The 7,703-nt window shown below is 54.0% G+C and overlaps 1 long non-coding RNA gene across 1 annotated transcript; it reads right to left on the reverse strand.

The window, feature by feature from the left end:
* Positions 1–3,524: 3,524 nt before the first annotated feature.
* LOC132536836 (uncharacterized) lies at positions 3,525–4,525 on the reverse strand. Its single transcript, XR_009548376.1, has 2 exons — positions 4,341–4,525; positions 3,525–3,766 (listed from the first exon to the last, which is right to left on the reverse strand). It is a non-coding gene; the product is annotated as an uncharacterized LOC132536836 (long non-coding RNA).
* Between the last annotated feature and the right edge of the window lie 3,178 nt (positions 4,526–7,703).

Here is a 7,703-nt window from a genome sequence, read left to right on the forward strand (position 1 = left end):
AGTATGCTGCTTCTCCATTGTGCCATGAAGGGTCCAGCCTGGCCTCCACCACAATGAAGGAAGCTGGCATAAGGCTCTGGAGAGGTTAGGGTTTTGGGACACATTGGTATCTGTGAAGTCTGCCCAGGGGGGATGCTTCATGAGTGGTGAAGCAGGGCTGCAGGTATCTCTCTCTTTAAAAATTATTATTTTTTTTTTTACTTTATAAATTGTATTAGTTATTATTGGATAGAGACAGAAATTGAGAGGGGAGAGGGAAAGGGAGAGAGGGAGATAGAGACAGGGAGACATCTGCAGCCCTACTTCACCACTCATTAAGTTTGCCCCCAGCCCCACACCTTCAGAGGGTCACTTCACAGGCAGTGAAGCAGGTCTACAGGTGTCGATCTTTCTCTCCCTCTTCTGTCTTCCCCTCCTCTCTCAACCCTGTATCTAAACAGCACACCTAGTGTCTATCTACAGTATCAGTCTTTGTTTCAGAACAGCAGGTAAGCCGCAAAAGAGCAGGGATTTCTAAATGTTAACTGTCACACAAACAGTAGTTTGCATCATAATCACTCTTGCAGGCTTAAACTAATTATCTAAACCACCCAGATGGCCTAGGAGGTCCCGAGAGAAGGGAGAGGTAAACTTGTTTCTTTCCACTGCCCGTTTTTCTTATGGCAAACAGGCTTTAAAATGGGAAACTTTTCTAAACAGAAAGAGCTCTTGCTCTCAAAATTCGGGAGCTCTTTGCTTGGCTCTAGTCTCCCTTTAGGTGCATTCTACCTGTGTCCACAAGGCGGCGACATTTCACAACTCTCACTGGTGGCTGCGCCTTGCTCCCCTTGAGTGCTCATGTGGGCAGGGTGTTTGCAGTCTTTTAAGGTGAAGAGAGAAACAAACAGATGAGCCCCTGTGACTGCACCACCTCACACGGGGAAACTGACTCGCCACACACGGTTCTGTCTTCCCTTAATTTTAGCATATTAGAATGGCGGATAACACCGTCTCTGTCTCTGAGTTCCTGCAACAAAGCATCTCTCCCCTTTAACATTCAAGCTGGACTATATAAACCCCCATCAAGGCAGCTGGCATTGTAGTCTGCTGACAGCAAAGGTTTAAGTTGCCCTCACTCCTTGATTGTGTTTTCTCCTGAAAACTCCCATTCTGCTGGCAGATCATTTCAAAGTCATGGAATGAAGTGTGAGTGAGGGAGCTGGAGACTCACAGGGGCGTGTTGTTTGTTTTACTTATGCCACACACACATCAAGGTGCCCCTCTGCAGGGCCCCACTGTCGCCTCAGCTGGACTTATGGCCATAAGTCACCTTACTGGGGACAGACGTGCTGATTGGCAGGGCTGAGGCCGCCTCAGGTGTGGTTAATCTGGGGGGCGGCTCCACACCCTCCCCCTGCTTTGGGCTATCTGGGATCTGTCTGGTGGGCGGGGCCAGAGCCTGTGGGCGGGGCCTCATGTGAAGACGCCCTAGTGCGTGGGGGCGTGTCCTGCAAGTCTGCGCTTGCGCAGATTCCGGACTCAAGCGGCTATGGCGGTGCTGCTGCTCTGTCCTGTGTCCAGGGCGGGATCGCAGTGTGGACGCAGGACTGTGCCGTCCGCGCTGGGGGAACAGCCTTGAGCAGTGAGGGGTCCCCCCGGCCCACGGCAGCCCCCCCACCCGGAAGCGTGGTGAGTCCTCGTGCAGCTCTCCCCCTCCCCGTCCTGAATGGCTCCCGGGTGGAGACGCCGGCCCTGGGGGAGGGCTGGGGCGGGGCAGCAGCGCGGGCACCGGAGGCCTCGGCGCACAGGCCCCGCGCTCTCCCGCTGAGCTGTCTCCCTGGCCCGAGGACCTGCGGCGGGAGATGGCACCGCGGGCAGAGCGAGGGACTCCGTGTGTGAGGCCCAGAGTTTGATCCCAGCCACCGCCAAGGCTGCAGCGACTCTCTGCTTCATTCTCTAATAAAGCTTTTTACAAATGGTGCTTTGTGCTGTGCTTTTCCTTTCGTCCAGAGCCCCGACAGCTGCCCCGGCCCAGCCCGTGGAGTCTGCGGGTGCGGGTGCTGTGCGATCAGAAGGCAAAGCTGGAGGGGGGGGGGGTGAAGGCCGGGCAGCCGGGTGACGGGGCTGAGGGGCAGGGCACCAGCCTCCACAGTCAACAGATGCGGCCATGTCCCCATAGCCCAGGGGCTCCCCAGCTCCTGGCCTGCGGACACCTGCAGGGGTTGGGGTTCCCCTCCTGTTACCCCTTTGTTCAGCTCTCGCCCTGTCCCCTTCCCCAAGCAGGGGCTGCTGTATCGGGGTTCACCTGCAGCAAGCTGGGAGTTGTGTGGGTGTGGGGGGCTGAGCCGGGACCCCGGGCCGTGGGTTCAGTCCTTGGTTGTCACAGCCTGAAGAGGTTGTCAGTCAGTTTGGGGGTGCTGGGGGGATGTCCCAGGAACTCGCACATTTCTCATGTCCCGGGTCTGGGGTTCAGTCCCCCTAGGAACCCCGCCACCCCAGTGTGTGAAGCATTTTCAGCTTTTCAGGCCTCAGCTCCCCCTCCCCGCAGCCTGGAGGCGACTTGGGGGAAAAGTCCAGGAGGCGGGTGACAGCCCCGCAGACGCCTCTCGCCTCTCACCCCCAGCTCCCGGGATCAGTCAGAGGCCGGCCGGTGCTCTGAGCATTTTCACACGTGTTTGAGCTTTAGAGATGAGACCTGGTGGAGAGCTAAGTAAGTTAAAATCTGCTTAAGGTGGTGGGCGGGGGGTTTAGGAACACTGCTAGCGCTCTCGCCTCTCACGCCCCAGGTCCCGGGATCGGATCCCCGGGAGCCCAGTGTTTTTCCCGAGGTAGGGAAGGAGGCAGGTAGGAAGGGCAGGGGGTAGGAGGTAGGAGGGGGCAGGGGGTAGGAGGTAGGAGGGGGCAGGGGGTAGGAGGTAGGAGGGGGCAGGGGGTAGGAGGTAGGAGGGGGTAGGAGGTAGGAGGGGCAGGGGGTAGGAGGTGGTGCGGTAGGGTAGGGAAGGAGGTAGAGCCTCCGCGATAGGCCCCCCCCAGGATCCCCCAAGACACCTAGGACTCCCCCAGGATCCCCTAGACACTTAGGACCCCCCAGATGCTTTTCACACTTGGTCAAGCTTTGCTGCCTGAAGGAGACTTGTAGGCGAAAATCCGCGTAGGGTGGGTGGGAGGTACAATAGAAACATGCTCAGCGCTCCCGCCTCTCAAGTCCCAGGTCCCGGGATCGGATCCCCCCAGGAGACAAGTGTTTTTCCTGCTTGTTGGGTCCTGCAGGACACTTGTGGGCAAAAGTCTGAGGAGGGTGGGAGGGAGGCCCCATAGGAACATTGAGAGAGCTTTTGCCTCTCATGTCCCAGGTCTCAGGATCGGATTCTACACCCCCAGAAACTTTTTCACACTTGCTTGAGCCTTAGGCCCAGCAGCCTGGAGGAGACCCAAATGGCCTTAGAGGGCGCGGCTGGCTCAGTAGCCCTGTGGGGGTGACTTACCTCGAGTCCCCGGTCTCCAGTTCAAGCTGCTGTAGGAATTGCACTGACAACATGAAGCAGTTTACTTTTGTCATCATGTTTATTTTAATTAACTCTTGTTCAATAAAGACCGGGGGAGGAGGAAGGCCCCTAGAAACCTGTTGTTTAAACCATAGAGAAACTTACAAACCATGAAACCTCTCCAGGTCTTTGTTTTTCAGGCAGAAACTGCAAGTGTCTGCAGGGCGTCCTCTGTCCTCTGCAGCTTGACTCCAGCCTCGTCTGCCATCCAGACGGCTGAGAGTGGCAGGAGGGGACAGGGGCTGAGTGACATACCAGGAAGCAGAGAGAACATAAAAGTGAGTAAGATCCCAGCCCTGCCGTTTCCTGAGTTCTCGGCAACAAGTCTGCCGTGAACACAACCGCAGTGATTAATGATTTTAATTTTCAGCCCCCAAGACAGAAGGACAGGCTGGAACAGGGCAGGAAGCAGGTTCGGGCCCTGCGGGATCGGCACCGGCTCTCTGACTACCCAGCACGGCAGCTGGTGCCTGGGTCTTAAGTGCAGCCGAGAAACAGATCTCAGAGCTTTTCTGAGAAGAAAGATTTAAGGATTCAGGAGCATCTGAGGGGCCAAGAGCAAACTGCAGCCAAGTGTCCCATGGACCCAGAGGGCTTGAGTTTTCTGGGTGGCAGAAGAGTTCGAGACCTGCTGAGACCAAGGTTGCCCCATGGAAAGCCCAGGCCATTGTGAGACTGCTGACAGCACCCCCCACCACAGACACACACACACACACACACACACACACACACACACACACACACACACACACACGGCAGCTGCACCATCTTTGCTTTGCTACAAAAGATTTCAAAGATGCAGGAGACGGCACATACTGTGGTGTCCTTTGTGGAGACGCCGCTCCTCTTCCGCCACTGTCTTCTGTCCCGTCCCGGCGTCTCTTAGGTGTTTTCTCCTCTTTCCCCTCTGGTTAGCAGGGCTTCTCCCCCAGGTGAAATCTATCCAGCTCACTGAAGGTCTTTGCAAACCTTAATCACTCCCCCGTGAGGCCCAGCTGAGAACTGCACAATGTCCGTGCAAACCGTGCGCTCGGATGCCTCACGGCCACCGGGCTCAGGAGGTGGCTACAGTGTCAGACCCTCTAGCAAGAGACCCGAGTTCCATGCCAGGTACATTTCTAGAGTGATGTGTGTGCTCTCACTCGCTCGCTCCCTCTCATAAAAATAAATAAATAAATAAAACTTTTAAAAAAGGATTCCATATATATATATATATATATATATATATATATATTCCCTACATCTGGGTATGTAAGTGTCACATAACTATCTGCCTACTCGCCTACATCCTACCTGTCAAGATCACTAAGATATGAAGATCTGAATGTTGACAAAGCAGGAGACTATTTCAGACAAAACCAAACAGAACTAGTTTCTGACCTGTGAGGAGGTGAGATGCCCGCTGGGTAACCACAAGACGCGGCCTCTGAAGGAGGAAGCTTCTCTCTTTCCATCTGAAATAAAAGTCACCTGGTGGGGGGGCCCAGGTGATGGTGGTGGTGAGCTGAGAAAGCCTGAGGCAGCAGGGGAGCTGGAAAGCCCTGGAGGCCTGAGTCTGGGTCGGGAGTCCTCATCGGAGTCAGTGTGTCAGCTTCTGATCCCTGATGGGGGGACAGGAACAGGCCTTCTGTGCACTGGTCTGTCCCCACTAACCAGCATGGCATGTTCTCCACCATGTCCCCAGAGTCCCAGGCAACTGCTTAGAGACCACCTTTTCGATCTACCCCAGAATGGAAGTTAAAATAAAAAGACATTCATTCATGGGGCCAGACAGTGGTGCACCCGGTTAAGCATGCATAGTACTATGTGCAAGGACCCAGGCAAGAGCCAGATTTGAGCCCCCACTCCCCATCTGCAGTGAGGACCCTTGGCAAGCAATGAAGCACGTCTGAAGGTGTCTTTCTCTACCTCCCCCTTTCTCAATTTCTCTGTCCTATCTAATTAAAAAAAAAAAAAAGTCACTAGGAGCAGTAGATTTACAGTGCTTGCACAGAACCCCAGCAATAATCCTGGAGGCAAATGTAAATAAATCAGACACTGATTCATTTTTCTTGCTCATGTCCTATTTTGACTCCCCCAACAGTGCTATATAAATATTCATGGCTCAGTGCAAGGTATTGAGAGTGCAGAAGGTCAGTAGCTTTTACTTTTCTTGTTCGTTGATCAGCCCTGGACTTAGTGTACTGTGAATTGAGGTGTGTTCACACCCAGCATCAGTGCGAGGAGGGGGACGCCGGAGCCCAGAGCCTGGGGTGGGGGCCGCTGACTGCTCTCATGCTTCCTTCTCTCGCAGGGTGCTCAGTATCTCACATCAAGTCAACCTGTAAATCACCTACCATCAAGTCAAAGAAACATCTCTAAGTATGCTGGTGGCCAATGAGGAGATTCAGGGAAGGAAAGTAAGTTATGGACCCCTGGAAGTCCCATCACCTGACACCGCGCTAACCCCTTCCCATACCTGCCGAGACCCTCCCTGTCCCCTTCCGCCTAGAGCAGGGCCTTGTCGAGCATCGGGCCTGCACTGTCAGGCTGCACCCGGCTGAGCTGCACTGTTCTTAGTTGTTGTCGGCATAACTTCTGGCTGTCATTTTCCGGTCAAAAAGAAACAGAGACAGAGAGGGAGACACAGAACAGCACAGAAGCCACCCCCAGCCCCCCTGTGTCCTGTGTTGGGCAAAGCAGCCCCCTCCTAGGTGAGCTTAATTTGGGGCCCAGAACTCACTACACCTTTGACAGAAACCCCAGCCAAGCCCACCAGAGTTCTGACCAGTAACTGCAGCACCTTGAAGCCCTGAGTGAATGGAAATAAGTTGCGGTAGGACAGGAAACTGTGACAGGCAGAAACACAGCAAGGCATAAATTTCGGGTAACAAAATCAAGAAATAGATAAGAGGAAAAATTCAATAACCTGCCCCTTATCAATAATACTTTCAAGTTGGGTGGCAACAACTCGAAACTAACAATGCCCAACACCTCCCTTTTGTAGCTCCTTCATTTGCTATTCTGGAGAAAATGAGCAGAGAGGCCAGAGAAGGCAGCATAGTGGTTCTGCAAAAGCCTCTCCTACCTGAGGCTCTGAGGTCTCAGGTTCAGTCCCCAGCATCACCATCAGCCAGAGGTGAGCAGGGCTCTGGTCTCTCTCTTACTCTCATTCTCCCCGTATCTTGCTCATTAGAGCAAATAGACAAAATATTTTAAAAATAATAATAAAAACTAAGACTACCACATGGATTTCTGTGTAAGTGACTTCTCACCACAGCACAATCTGTGTGTGGTGGCCAGGAGGTGGCATAAGAAATAAAGCAATGACTCTCAAACATGGTCCTAGAGATACAGAGGGCAGAGTGCTGTGGGCTCTCCGGCTGAGAGCCACGTCACCCAGAGGCCAGGATGCAGGAAGCTGTGTCTATGCTGCCGGCAGACCCAGCTGGACTCGTGTCCAGACCAGGAGATGGGGCCCGGGCACCTTGGCACTACCCTTTACACAGTGGTCATCTCCCCACAGTCACTCACAACCACCAGCTTCACAGCGACTGTTTCTGTGTGCAGAGAGTGCATCTTGTCAGGAGACTCCGGGGCAGAAGCAGCAGATTCTCAGGCCACCGCCCCAGGCCACGAGGGCAACACCAGGAGGAAATCCCAAGGGGGAAGCCCTTCTGAGCATTTTTCTTTAAGGAGTAACCCCGGTTTTCTCTTTAGAAGTGGATCATTACAACAACAATGATGGGAAACAAAAGGGAAATAATGGCCTCCAGGAGCAGTGGATTCAAAGTGCAGGTACAGATATGCAGCAATAACCCTGTAGGCACGAAAAAAGAAAGAAAGGAAGAAAGAAAGGAGACAAATATTTCTTTGGAAAAAAAAAAAAGAAGTAGACCATTGCCTGTCCCTGAAGTGCCTCTACACCCTTGGGTGGTGCAGCAGCCCAGACCTACCCAGCCCTGCGCCCCCCCCCCCCACCCGCCTCCACCACCACCACCACACAGTGGGTAGAGCTGAGGCCTCAGCCTCTGGCACTTGCCTGAGGATGGGCAGAATCCACAGGGGGAGAGGGGTATCGGAGATAAGAGAGCGGAGGCCTCGGGTGGAGCCAGAGGCAGGATCACAAACCCGGTGCCATTGGTGCAGGGACCAGGAAAAACGATTCGGGTCAGGGACTGGCAGAAACTACAGCGGCCA

This window comes from Erinaceus europaeus, chromosome 2 (assembly GCF_950295315.1).
Source record: "Erinaceus europaeus chromosome 2, mEriEur2.1, whole genome shotgun sequence".
NCBI lineage: Eukaryota > Metazoa > Chordata > Mammalia > Eulipotyphla > Erinaceidae > Erinaceus > Erinaceus europaeus.